The following is a 14,991-nucleotide window of genomic DNA, read 5'->3' on the forward strand; positions in this document are numbered from 1 at the left end:
GTCAGTCCCTATACCGCTGAAGGACTGCTGCAGTATAGGGCAGCGGTCAGCAGTAGTGCACGGCAACCCTATGTATTGTGGACCGATAGCGGTCCTTACAGAACAGCAGACTGTAACGCACTCAGGCCTATGTACCGTAGCACCCTATACCAAGTTACCAGTCCTTATAAGAACTTTTGTGGACCAAGCAGGTTGTGTGTTAGTGATTAGCAGACTGTACGTCAGTCCCTATACCAATGAAGGACTGCTGCAGTATAGGGCAGCGGTCAGCAGTAGTGCACGGCAACCCTATGTATTGTGGACCGATAGCGGTCCTTACAGAACAGCAGACTGTACCGCACCCAAGCCTATGTACCGTAGCACCCTAGACAGACCAAGTTACCAGTCCTGATAAAGAGCTTTGTGGAACAAGTGAGTTGTGAATGATTAGCAGACTGCAGCAGAAGGGCAGCAGTCAAGTATAATATTCTTTCTATATTTGGAAGAAAGAATATTATACGTGTACAAGCCTATTACCGTACCACTGATACCAGTCCTGAAAAGAACCTTTGTGGAACTAATAGTAACAGCAAGTCTTTAAAATTATCCTCACTGCCTGACACACTGCTTCCTGCCTGTCCCTATACAAATTGGCAAAAAAGAGTAGGCTGGAACGATTAGCTGGAACAGCTCTTTTGTGGACCTGATAGTAACAGCTAATGATGATGATGATGATGATGATGAAGAAAGACTAATCTGGCTGAGCTGTCCCTAAAATAGCAGCATACAGCGCTCTGTCCCTTTATCTAAACTGACAAAAGAAACTCAGGCTGCTGACCTAACACCTATACCAGTCCTGAAAAGAACTTTTGTGTACCAAATAGCTAGCGTTTTCTCTGTCCCTACTCCACACAGGATCCTTTCCCTACAGTGACAGAAGAAAGAATGTAAAATGGCCACCGGATCGGGTGTATTTATAGGTTAGGGGGAATGTCCAAGTGTCCATGAGCTGTCATGTCTCAATTGGTTGTCCTGTAACACATGATAAACGTGTCACGAAAGGTTAAAGTTCTTGTATACATTAAACACGTAAGTCCGCCGGGGCGAACGACGGAAAAAGGCGTTCGAACCCGCGGACGGCGAAAGTCGGAAATTCGCCGCGAAACGACCGCCGGGCGAACCGTTCGGCCATCACTACTTGCGGATGCTGCTGCATTCCCTGTATTTTTTTTTTTTTTATATTTTTATTAATTTTCCATAAACAAAACATACAACAGTGGACGTGTCTGTCCAAAACACTGTCCACAACCAGTCTATCTAACAGAGACCATCTAACTACAATATCCCCTCCCTTCCCCCCACCTTCCCACCCCTCCCAGTCACATCTCGCTATGGGAGCCATCCCAGCCTTTCACATTCGGATTCGCATGTATCCAAATCTATCACCTAGTGCCTCATGCCTCGCGGGTAACCCCAAGGTGCCTCAGTTGGTGTGATTCATAAGTAGGGCAATGTGGTTCAATCAAAACTCGGTGATTTATACCTACAAGTCCCTCCCCTCACCCCACCGTATCCCTGGAGTTACACCAGGAGTGCCACACTTTGTCAAACTTTTTCCCGCAGCCTCTACTCTTATATGCAGCTTTGTAGTAAGGTAACATTGAATTCACCAGACCCTTCCAAGCTGTAACGCCCAGGGCCTCTGACTTCTTCCAAGCCAGCAGGATAGCTTTCCTACCGTAGAAACAAAGGATATTCAACATCGTACGCATGGCCCGTGTAGGTACTACTTCATCCACTAGTCCCATGAGGCACACCTTGATGGTCAGTGGTATCGGAACTGAAATCGGCTCCTAAATACATGCAACTACATCAGTCCAGAATCTCTGTATGTGGAGACAATGCCAGAAAATGTGCCCGTCATCGGCAGGTGCGTGGCGACATCGCCAGCACTCTGTTGAGGCCGAGGGGAAAAGCCGGAGTGTAGTAAATCCTATGCAAAAATTTTAACTGAATCAACCTGTCTTTTGCGGATACTAGGTGTTGGAAAGGTCGGGTCCATAGGTCATCCCAGTCCTCCCCCTGCACCTCCGGAACTTCCCTCACCCACCGCTCCCTACACACGACAATAGCCTTAGGAGTTAGCTTAAACAGTTCTTTATAGGTCGCCGACAAAGGCTTCACCAGCTCATCTCCAGTCAGCAAGGTCTCGAGAGCCGAGGGTAGGGATTCCACCCTCCGCTCGCGAAATTGCACCTGAAAGGTGTGCCTCAGCTGCAGAAACCTAAATAGGTAGTTGTTGGGAAGATCATGTTGGGATTTCAGTTGTGAAAAAGACTGTAGCTCGCCATAGGACATTATGGCCCTTAGTGTCTTAATTCCCTTCAACGTCCATAGCACTGGGTCAGGTAAATTATAAAAGTGGGGCAGTCGGGTTCATCCATATGGGGGTTGAGGGTGACACTCCCCTATAACTGGGGTATGCCACCCCCACCGCCATCTCCCATGCCTTAATAATGGCCTTCATGGTCAATGTCAGCGGGAGGTCAGACCCCAGTCCTCTAAATAGCGCAAAACGGAGACTGTCATATGACCCCAGATGCGTGGCCTCCAGGACCGTGGCTGCGTCCCCGTCATCTGCGATTTACCATCTGTGGGCAAAGACCAATTGCCCGGCTAAGTAATATTTTTGCCAGTCCGGTAGCGCCAAGCCCCCCTGTCTCCCGGTTCCTTCAGCACCTGAAGCCCAATCCTAGGGGGCTTGGGTGCCCAAAGAAAAGAGGAGACCACAATGTCAAGTTGCCTAAAAAAGGATTTCAGTCTCCAGACAGGCGCACGGTGCAGGAAATACAAGACCACTGGGAGGAATTTCATTTTCAATAAACAAATTCTACCCATTAAGGATAGTGGTAGCTTTGACCATGTTTGTGCTTTTTGTTTCAGTAACAGTACTAACGGGAGTAAATTTAGGGATACATAATCCTTCACCTCTGCTGTTACCCAGACTCCTAGATATTTTAAAGAGGAAACCCATTGCAGCGGTAGTTGAGGATCAGCCATAGCTCTAGCTTGGGGGTCTATTGGTAGAATAGAGGACTTGCGGGGGGCGTGGCCTGGACAGCAATGGAGTAGGACGCTTGTGACCTGAGCTCCGCTCCTATCGCGATCTCCTGCAGTGATCCTGGGTGCCCACTAACTATTTTACCTGCGACTTTACCGGTGTTATACCCGCTAATCCCCTGTGTAACTTGGGACCATGTCTCCGACGAATAAACAATCTGCAGCGGCGGCTTCACTTGAGAAATTCCGGAGGGACCATGAGGGCCAACATGGCAGACAGTCCCCTCCGTCTGCAGAACCTGCTGCCTTGGACACGGCGAAGGTGCTCGAGGCGATTTCTACATGCCAGGCCACACTGACATCTAAGCTTGAGGAGGTTAAGGTAGATGTATCACTTATCCGACAGGACATGGCTAAACTGCGTGACAGAGTGAAGGAGACTGAAACCCTGATCAGCCAGCCAGCCATCAACTTTGCCACTGTCAATTGCCTATAGGGCAGGCGGCAAGTGGTTAAGATCCGTATTCAATAATGCTATGGGTCGGTAGGAGGCACACTCCCTAGGGTCCTTTCCTGGTTTTAACAGAAGAACCATAGAGCCCTGTAACATAGAAGTCGGCAAGGCACCGTGCGCATGGCAGTATTCCAGAAGCAAATTTAATCTAGGGGCTAAAATTTCCACATTGGCCTTATAAAAGTCAGCCGGTAGGCCATCCGGCCCCAGGGCTGTATTCGGGGGAAAGGTAAATATTGCCTGTTCTATCTCCCTTTTAGTAATTTTACTATCCAAAGTTCATCGGTCCTCCTCCGAAAGTCTTGGTATCGGCAGATCCGACAGGAAGGATTTCAGGGCCGAACAGTCATATGCGTGAATGGGAGAGTATAGGGATGTGTAGTATTGAACAAAAGCATGCATTATGCGTCTAGGCTTATCCACTAGGTCCCCCCCTGATCCCGAATCACTGGTATACAGGTGGGAGAGTGAAAATCTGCCACCAGCATAGCCAGGAGCTTCCCGTTTTTGTCCCCTTCAGCAAAATTTGTTTGAGCCCTATGTATCAGTTCCGCACGGGCCCTGTCCCGTAAAATGGATGGAAAGAGTGCGCCTAGCTTCTAGCTTCCAGTAAGGCCTCATATGAGGCCCCTGTAGGGGTGTCAGCATGAGCCCTTGCCTTCTCTCATTCCTGTTGTTGCAGATACTCCGCCTCCACCCTGTCCTGAGACTTCACCTCTTTAATGGCTGAGATAATTTCCCCCGTGTCAGAGCCTTAAAGGCATCCCAAACCATATGAGGGTCTGCAGTATTGTCGTTGATAGACCAATATGTTTGCATTGCCTGTCAGTCTGACCGATACATGATCATTTTGCAGCCACCCGGCTGGAGTCGCCATCCTCCCCGCCCGGTACCTGAAGCAAGCGACAGGGTGATCACCAAGGGGTTATGATCAGACAGCCTCCCCGCCAGGTAGGTGACAACCTTCACATAGGATAACAATCTATTATTTTCAAATGCTAAGTCAATCCTGGCTGAGGACTTGTGCGTCAGCGAGACATGTGAAAAACACCTGTCAGTCGGATGCTTCCATCGCCAGAGTTCCGTAAGTTCCGCCAAGGAGCCCCAACTATGAAGTTCTGCGGAACCACTTCTGTTCGGGTTGGAAGTGTCCAACGCTGCGTCTAAGATGGCATTAAAATCTCCCATCATAACCAGAGGAAGGTGGGAAAATGGTGCAAGTTTAACCAGCAGGTTAAACAACAATTTAGTCTGGAAAGGAGGGGGCACATAGACATTTACCAACACAATGCTCTTATAATATACATCCGCCACTATCGCCACATATCTGCCTCCCGGATCGGAGATCACCTGATGGACCGAGCAAGGAATTGTTCTGCTTATGAGGATAGAGACTCCTCTCGCAAACGTGGAATAGGTAGCGTGGAAGGCTTTCTGGATCCAGGGTTTGTGTAGTGAAAGTATTTTTCTGCCATCCAGGTGTGTCTCCTGTAGGACGACGATATGCGGATGCGTTTGCTTAAGATATTGGAAAGCAGAGGCCCGCTTCAGCTTATGATTCAGGCCCCTGACATTCCAAGAAATGATTTTAACCTCGTTTGCCATCACATAGCAAGTTATATACACATTGAGAGACAGGGAGCAGTGAGGGCCCCGCAATCATCCGGTTCAACCCCCCACCTCTCTCCCGTCCACACCCTGAGTCTTTCATCAGATTTACTCTGGGGCACCATTTAATAAGCATTAACCTGTGTAGTAAGAGCTGGGCATAGTTACTAAAACATTCCAGATGTAACATACAGATGTAACCCCACAACAAGATGTGACTGTAGATCCCCCCTCCCTTGTTTTTATACCAGTAACAACCAGAACTAACCTGGCATATAGCTTCTTCCCTAAACCAAAAAAACAACACAAGCAAAAAAACTTGCGGGGAGTTCCCGCCGCAGTGATCGAAAGTCCGGCAACACCATTTAAAGTTCCAGACCTCCACTGTGAGCTCCCACACGGGTGATGGAGCGACCACTGTACATCCTAGTTGCATGATAAGGAAATGAAAAAATCCCAGGGGGTGCAGAAAAAATTGCATAGAAGGCCCTCCGAGCAGCCAAAAATAGGACAAAAGTTAGGCCCGGAATCAAAAATAATACAAGAGAAAAAGGTGAAAAACAACAGGGCAAAAAGAAGAGAACGGGGGTCCTCCCCCCAGGGGTCCAATATGCCACCCATGCAATTGTATCCATAAAGGGTCATCAAGATATATGGCAGTTTTCATTGGAGACCATCATATGTAGTCAGTGAGGTTCCAAGGAAGGATACTTCTTTTCTCCTTCCCCATCATCCTCCCAACACGGATGTTTATCCCCCGGTCCATCAGCGCCTCGTAGATGGGTGAGTGTCTATCAGGGGATGTAGGGCCGAGGAGACCCGACAGGCGATGTACCCCCAAGCAGCCCCAACACAAGGGTCAGTCTCAGAGGTAATTCAGTACTGTAGCAGTCATGGGTTAGAGCTCCCTGTCCATCCACTCGCATACTTTCTCGGGGCTTTCAAAAAACTTCACCGACCCTTTGTACTGGACTCGGAGTTTGCTGGGGTAAAGCATGCTCTATCTAACCTCCTTCTCCCTCAAGCGCCTGCGGACCTCAGTGAAGGAGCGTCGCTTCTGTTGAGTCGCTGCCGAGAAGTCAGGGAACAATATTACCCGAGTGTTATCATGTCTGAGTTCTGGAATCTTCCTGGATTGGGTCAAAATCATGTCCCGGTCACGGTAGTTTAGGAAGCGAACCAAGAAGGGCCGAGGATGCTGCCGGCGGGCACCCTATGTGCTCTTTCCACAACATATGTAGGCGATACATCCTCCATGGCGAGTAACCGGATAAAAAGTTGCTCTGCAAAGTTAGCGGGACGGTCACCCTCAGCCCCCTCTGGGAGGCCCACTACCCGGATGTTAGTGGCCGCAGGGACGGGTGATGCTCCAGGTGCACGGATTCGGGTCAGGAGTAGCGGAGCTGTGGAGAGAGGCGTGCTGCCACGATCACATCAGGCCGGAAGTCCTGCATTCCCTGTATTTGAGGACTTTCACAAAAACTGATTGAAACCGCAGTCTCAAGAACAATGTATCAAACCTTTCCTACCTCTGAGGAAATGTATGTGGACATTGAAGCTCAACTTAATGACATACAGTCCGAAAGTGTATAACACAGGGACTATCATCAAAATTTGTTGAGATAAAATAGTCACACAAAGAGGAGGGAATGTTAGAAAAGTTTTACATGTTTATTGTGTGACTATTAGAAAAAAAAATATTCCTGAGACTGATTTTTAAAATGACTTCTGAGCACGTTGTTGTATTAACTTGCTGTATTGTTTTGTTTTGTTTTAATTAACTACATAGTAAGTTGTAGGATGATTATGCTTTACTATATATGGTAGCATGAGATTGTAAAGGAAACCCTGATTAGCCAAAATAAAGTACCATCGTGTACCAGGCACGCTATCTATGTTACCTTAGCAATAGAAGCGTAGAGGCTGTATTATTGTAGGTATTAGGAGGGAGAATATACATTCCTTTGTGTGATTCTTCCTGCAACTTTTGGCTTGTAAGCTTCTCCCTGTTGTGTGACACATCAGAAATAAATTGTCTGCTTCTCAATACACCTGGAGTTTGACTGATCACAAGAGAAGAATATTCCTAACAGCTACACACTGACAAGTGTAATAACAATCATCTTACAACAAGCCAAAATCATCATCATAAGATTTGTTCAGCAAGAAGTTTTCAAAGAAGACATCAAGTGCCTTCTTAACCTCCCTGGCGGTATGATTCAGTCTGGAATTAGGTGCTGAAAGCGGTACAATAATTTTGCATGGAAATCTGGCGTTTTATTTTGTAGTCCTGTAATTCTTAGGAATAACTTTCTTAAATCTCTTCAAACCAGATTCTAGCAGACATCCCGGGTATGATAAAGTTTATAATATAATAAAGAATAATAAAAATTATTCAATAATGTAATCAAATCCTAAAACACTAAAAAAGGGACACTTTTTGGTTGCTATGGACAATCTCCAAATTCCAGGCAGAAAAAAAACAGTATTTATAATATAAAAGTGCATGCAGGGCACTGCACAGACCACTAGGGACAAAGGGGTGTGTAATTTTTTAATACAGCACTGTAATTTGTAAGATTACAGTGCTGTGTGTGTTTTGTGTCTTTTTACTTTTTTGAATTTGCCGCCGTTCTCCTCTCCCGTGCGCCATAACGCCGCAGGGAACGGAGCTCGGCGCCATTCGGGACTGTGAATTGAGCGGAGGACAGCTCGATCACACAGCGCGGGGGACATCGCTGGATCCAGGGGACAAGGTAAGTAAGTCTCACTGTGTCCTCCCCTGCATCCAGCAATGCGATCCCGAGTCTGGCTCGGGGTTACCGCTCCTGCTAGTAAATTCCCAACCCGAGCCAGACTCGGGATTACCGCTAGGGAGGTTATAAGAGAAGAGATCTCCAAACACAGTGACAGCTCTCACAGGAGATTTGTGTCTCAAAGACCTTCACACCAAGCAATGGAAGCAAGTTCAGAGTCTTGCAGAAATCTTCTGTAATAGATGGAAATGAGAGTACCTGGTGACGCTCCCGTCACGCAGAAAATGGCAAGTTGAGAATCCTAACCTGCAAGTCGGAGATGTTGTCCTAATAAGACGCTCAGGTCCACAGAAACAACAGTTGGACTCATAGTTGCGATTGTACCTAGTAATGATAGTAAGGTTAGAAAGGTCAAAGTTAAAGTCATGAGACAGGGCACCCCTAAGATGTACTTTAGACCCATCTCTGAAGTTGTTTTACTTCTTAAAAAGGAAACATAGCGGTATAATGTTCATTATGGCAGGTGGGGAGTGTTCTGATCAGTATAAGGTATATATTTACTGATCGCACTTTTGCTTTAAATTGGCATCCATTACTAACAGGAACCATGGGCGTCCGCAGCAGGGGGCAAGGGGGGTCAAGTGCTCCCCCCTGGAATCCCCAAGGTGTTGCAGCCGCCGCCATGCTGCATTTTTTTTTTACTGAGTCTGCAGGCGGCTGCTTCCTCGCTCTCTCCTCAGTGCTAGCTGGCTCTGTGTTCGGCGGCCGCTCTGTAACACGGCCCCGCCCCCCCAGACCAGCTCTTGTGATAGTAGAGAGAATCAACTTTTCGCCTATCACATGAGCCGGTCTGGGGGGGCGGGACTGTGTTAAGCCCCGTACACACGAGCGGACTTTTCGACATCCAAAGTCCGACGGGCTGAGTCCGTCAGACTATCCGATCGTGTGTGGGCTGCAACGGACTTTAGCTCCACTAAAGTCTGACGGACTTTAGAAATGAAGCATGCTTCAAATTTTCCCGACGGAACTCCGCCGGACCCGGTCCCCTTCGAAAAATTCGCCCGTGTGTGTGCTACTCCGACGGACTAAAACCGACGCTAGGGCAGCTATTGGCTACTGTCTATGAACTTCCTACGTCGAATCCAGTCGTACGTCATCACGTTCGACTCCGTCGGAGTTTGGTGTGATGGTGTGTGGTCAAGTCCGTTCGGTCGAAAAGTCCGCCAGAACTCCGTCGGAACTCCAGCGGAACTCCGGCGGAACTCCTTTGGAGGTCTGTCAGACTTAATCCCTCTCGTGTGTACGGGGCATTACAGAGCGGCCGCGGAACACAGAGCCAGCCAGTGTTGTGATCCTGAGGAGAAGATGCTGTAGGTACAGCCCACCCTGTGTTCTACATTGCCTGGATAGGAGGATCGAGGGGGGGAGGCTGCAGTGCTCTCCTCCATCACCACACTCTACTGCCCCCCAGTGCTCTCCTCCACCACCACACTCTCCTGCCCCCGTGCTCTCCTCCACCAACACCACACTCTCCTGCCCCCCCCCAGTGCTCTCCTCCACCACCACAATCTCCTGCCCCCCATGCTCTCCTCCACCACTACACTCTCCTGCCCCCCAGTGCTCTCCTCCTCCACCACACTCTCCTGCCCCCCAGTGCTCTCCTCCACCACCACACTCTCCTGCCCCCCATGCTCTCCTCCACCACTACACTCTCCTGCCCCCCAGTGCTCTCCTCCCCCACCACACTCTCCTGCCCCCCAGTGCTCTCCTCCACCACCACACTCTCCTGCCCCCCAGTGCTCTCCTCCACCACCACACTCTCCTGCCCCCCCAGTGCTCTCCTCCACCACCACACTCTCCTGCCCCCCCTCAGTGCTCTCCACCACCACACTCTCCTGCCCCCCTCAGTGCTCTCCACCACCACCACACTCTTCTGCTCCCCTCAGTGCTCTCCACCACCACCACACTCTCCTGCCCCCCGTGCTCTCCTCCACCACCACACTCTCCTGCCCCCCAGTGCTCTCCTGCCCCACCACACTCTACTGCCCCCCAGTGCTCTCCTCCACCACACACTCTCCTGCCACCCCCCAGTGCTCTCCTCCACCACCACAATCTCCTGCCCCCCCAGTGCTCTCATCCACCACTGCACTCCCCTGCCCCCCCAGTGCTCTCATCCACCACCACACTCTCCTGCCCCCCGTGCTCTCCTCCACCACCACACTCTCCTGCCCCCCCCGCCCCAGTGCTCTCCTCCACCACCACACTCTCCTGCCCCCCCACCCCAGTACTCTCCCCTACCACCACACTCTCCTGCCCCCGTGCTCTCCTCCACCACTACACTCTCCTGCCACCCCCGTGCTCTCCTGCCCCACCACACTCTCCTGCCCCCCCAGTGCTCTCCTCCACCACCACACTCTCCTGCCACCCCCCAGTGCTCTCCTCCATCACCACACTCTCCTTCCCCCCAGTGACCTCCTCCACCACCACACTCTCCTGTCACCCCCAGTGCTCTCCTGCCCCACCACACTCTCCTGCCACCCCCCAGTGCTCTCCTCCATCACCACACTCTCCTGCCCCCCCCAGTGCTCTCATCCACCACTGCACTCCCCTGCCCCCCAGTGCTCTCATCCCCCACCACACTCTCCTGCACCCCCCAGTGCTCTCATCCCCCACCAAACTCTCCTGCCCCCCAGTGCTCTCCTCCACCACCACACTCTCCTGCCCCCCAGTGCTCTCCTCCACCACCACACTCTCCTGCCCCCCAGTGCTCTCTTGACCCACCACACTCTCCTGCCCCCCCAGTGCTCTCCTCCACCACCACACTCTCCTGCCACCCCCCAGTGCTCTCCTCCATCACTGCACTCTCCTGCCCCCCCCAGTGCTCTCATCCACCACTGCACTCCCCTGCCCCCCAGTGCTCTCATCCCCCACCTCACTCTCCTGCCCCCCCAGTGCTCTCCTCCACCACCACACTCTCCTGCCTCCCCTGCCCCAGTTCTCTCCTCCCCCCATTCACCTCCCCAGTGCTCTCCCCCTGTTCTCCCCCCAGTGCTCTCCCCCCTGTTCTTTCCCCCCCAGTGCTCTCCACTCCCACTAGTGCTCTCCCCCCCGTTCTTTCTCCCCCCATGCTCTCCTCTCCCCCCAAGTACTCTCCCCCTGTTCTTTCCCCCCCAGTGCTCTCCACTCCCCCCAGTGCCCCCCAGTGCTCTTCAGCTCTCCCCATCTCTCTCCAGCCCCCACCCCAGTGCTCTCCAGCCCCCCATTCTCCCCACCCCTGTTCTTTCTGCCCCCCTGGTGCTCTCCAGCCCCCCCCCCCGTGCTCTCTACCCTCTGTTCTCTCCACCCCTGTTCTTTTTGGCTCCCCCCAGCACTCTGCACTCCCCACCCCTGTACTCTCCACTCCCCCTGCATTTTGCCCCCACCCATGTGCTCTCCACCCCCCATAGTACTCTCCAGTCCCCCGTGATTTCCACCCCTGTTCTTTCTGGCCCCCACTGGTGCTCTCAAGCTCCCCCCCATTGCTCTCCACTACCCCCTGCTCTTTGTACCCCCCAGTACTCTCCAGCCCCCGTGCTCTCCACCTCTGTTTTTCTGCCCCCCCAGTGCTCTTCACCACCCCACACTCTTAGCCCCCCCAGTGCTCTCAGCCTCCCGTGCTCTCTACCCCTGTTCTTATTGGCCCCCCAGTGCTCTCAAGTCCCCCCAAGCACGCTCCGCTCCCCACTCCTGTGATCTCCATTCCCCCTCGCTCTTTGCCCCACCCATGTGTTCTCCAATCCCGCCAGTACTCTTTGCTCCCCCTTCTCTCCAACTCCCACCCAGTGCTCTCCACTTCCCCAAGACCAGAGGGCAGGCTGACTGGGGCCGGAAAATTAGGAAGGCTGAAGGTGCAGGTGGCAAGGCACCACTCCATCTCACAGCAGACAGATCCTCTGGAAGGAGCACGACCCCCATCCAAAACAAGAACAGACCCTGCCTGCTGCTGGCCGTCATGGATATCCTGCTGGCATGCAAGGTACCGTACCAAGCATCAACAAAACACCTTCCCACAGACAGGGACTGCAGCCTGGGACATGGGGCACAGGAGGGGCTGCAATGATGGGCACAGTGAGACTGCAATCACGGCACAGTGAAGCTGCATTTCATGGACACAGTGAGGCTGCATTTGATGGACACAGTGAGGCTGCATTTGATGGACACAGTGAGGCTGCATTTGATGGGCACAGTGAGGCTGCATTTGGTGGGCACAGTGAGGCTGCATTGGTGGGCACAGTGAGGCTGCATTGGTGGGCACAGTGAGGCTGCATTTGATGGGCACAGTGAGGCTGCATTTGATGGGCACTGGTGAGGCTGCATTGAGCTCTTGCATCAAGTCTGCAGTCTCTGACCATCTCCTGTAGCATGTCTTCAGTCTCTGAGGGAGTCTGGAGAGGAGTCAAGAGTGGGAGCGCCGCTGGGATGGGGGTCATGGGAGAAGTCAGACTTGTGTGGACTGTGGACAGGAGACTATAGGATAAAACCAGAGCCACCAAGCTGGAGCCGACTGACTGAGCCCTGCACAGTGCACCTGAGAGGAGGTCAGTGAAAGCACCACCAGGCCAGTCGGGGGGGGGGGGGGGTGACTGATGTAAGGGGGAGTGAATACAATAATGTGAGGGGCACTGATCTAAAGGGTTTCCTCCTTATATTAGTAACCCTCCCCCTTACCTTATTCTTTCTGCAGAAGGTGCCCCCCCCCACGTTCTGAGTTTCTGGGGTCCCCCTTGATGATTGATCACTTACCACTATTAACTGGAATTTGAAAATATATATATATATATATATATATATATATATATATATATATATATATAAAGCAAGCCCTATGTGATTTCATATCTATATCTAATACTCTCTTCATCAAATGTGCTTTAAAATGTATGGTTTTCCCTTTCATGAACAAGAAAATAATGACGTTATGCTGTTGGGCTGGTATAATAATGCTGTGAGGCTGGTATGAAATTTCCAGGGCTGGTTTTTGAAAGCATGGGCGTCCGCAAGGTTCCTCAGGTGGCTGGGTACCAGGCCCATATAGCCTAGAGAATGTACATCTCTTTACATTGCAATACATCTGTTGTTGCCATATTTTTATCTTGATGAAAACAGCCAATCCAGTGACAGTATGAGATCAAAATATGGCCACAACAGATGTATTGCAATGTAAAAAGATGTACATTCTGTAGGCTATATGGGCCTGGAACACAGCCGCCAGAGTCACTTCCAATACAAAGTGAAGATGAATTATCTGTTATATAACAGAAATGTATTACCAGTGGAAAGATTTTCATGAGATTGTTGAAAAGGGGCGGAGCATGAGTGGCCTTAAAATGATGCCCCCCCCTTGGAAAAAGTTCTGCGGATGCCCATGACAGGAACTGTATATCCCGCCCACTTCCTGCCCAGCAGTCATATTCTATTTCTTTGTACAGTGAAGGAAGCATGCTGAGGACCTCCACTATTTCTTAATACTGGCCTTGGAAGAATAAGTCTGTAAGTAAGCAGCCATTAGTTTGGAATTAGTTAGTATAAGTTCTACTAACACAACTACATTGTATCTGTGTGTTTGGTGGGATGTTTGTGTCAGGAAGGTCACTCGGCTCGGCACATTTCTGCTAGCGAGCGTCTTATCACTATTGTAGGATTGCCTCTTACTATTTGTATTTGTGATGGAATGTTAAATGCTAATGCAGATTTTTATCATTTGTGTTTTGCAGTTTTACAAAAAACGTATTCTCAGTAAAGATGAGAACTATTATCCCTTCCTCCTGAGTCTTTATTGGGAAGCTGTTACCCGTCTGCCAAGCCTTGTACTTTGATCACATTGTGAGGACAGAACACCCCTTATATTATAACAGTGAAGACCCTGCATCTCCGCTCACCCTAACAAAAGTATATTCGCAGGTAAGGGTTATACAAAACGATATAAGAGTACCGGCCATCATGATTACCATACAGACAACTAGAAAAAAATTCTATATATTTATGCACTATAATTTGAAATAAAAAAGAGGGGGATAAGCCATAACAGAATTAAAATCTCATAATCTAAATGGACCTCTCTGGGATAACGGCTGCCAGATTGTCCCAAGTGGTTAAAGCGGGGCATTACAACTCCCAGAAAAAAAAAAGCTTTAAAGTGCAAAGCCAGATATTACCCTGTAAAGCATACCCCATACCAATGAGTGATGTATACCAGCGAGTGATGTATACCAGCGAGTGATGTTCTAAACTTTTCTGACGGAAAAAATGTCTAATGCTCGTCTGTGGCTATTGAACTTCCTTTTTATAGTGCGGTTGTATGTGTTGTACGTCACCTCGTTCTTGACAGTTGGAATTTGGTGTGACCGTGTGTATGCAAGACAGCTTGAGCGGAATTCCATCAGAAAAGCCTTCAGAGTTTATTCTGATGGGATAACCGGTCATGTGTACAGGGCATAAGGATTAGGAAAGTTTTTGGGTAGGTTTTGTTAGTTGATTGTTGTGTTTGGAAATGTGTGGGTTACATTCTTATTCTGCTTTATTACACTCAATTATTTTCTCTGAACGTAGGATTACACATTTAGCTTGGTTTGATCAGATGTCTGTTGGTGTGGCTATTTGCCATTTATGTGTGAGGAGATATACATTTTCAGCCTGACTGCAGATCATTGTATGTTTCAGAATAACGGAACTCAAACCAGAGTGACCGGGTTTCATGAAACCTGTCCACCCTGTCGGAAGCCTGGGCTTGAGTGTCTTCCATTTCACAGATTTCTGACACCTGAGCCAGAAAGTCCGCTATAGAGGGCGCTCTTGTGGTTCTCCAGCGGGTCGGGATCAGCACCTTAGCAGCATTCAGCACATGCTTGGTGTGATGGATCTCGGATACCCCTGCTGGGCATCTCCACCAGACCTGTGTCTCCTGTCCTCCAAACCCACCCGCAGCCTGCAGATAAGCAGCCCTTAACCCCTCAATCACCAGACAAGACACACAGGTGTTGAGGGTTAAACATGCAGAGCATAAACTGTTTATTAAATACAAAACATACACCTTGA

General features: G+C 50.1%; 1 long non-coding RNA gene across 1 annotated transcript; it reads left to right on the top strand.

Annotated features, from left to right (window-relative positions):
* The first annotated feature begins 4,411 nt into the window (after nt 1-4,411).
* On the top strand, nt 4,412-13,711 carry LOC143975991 (uncharacterized). The gene is made up of 3 exons (XR_013272435.1): nt 4,412-4,504; nt 13,386-13,446; nt 13,671-13,711. It is a non-coding gene; the product is annotated as an uncharacterized LOC143975991 (long non-coding RNA).
* Nucleotides 13,712-14,991: the final 1,280 nt, after the last annotated feature.

This window comes from Lithobates pipiens, unplaced genomic scaffold, assembly GCF_037356315.1.
Source record: "Lithobates pipiens isolate NorthernLeopardFrog02 unplaced genomic scaffold, aLitPip1_a1.2 Scaffold_13, whole genome shotgun sequence".
Taxonomy (NCBI): Eukaryota; Metazoa; Chordata; class Amphibia; order Anura; family Ranidae; genus Lithobates; species Lithobates pipiens.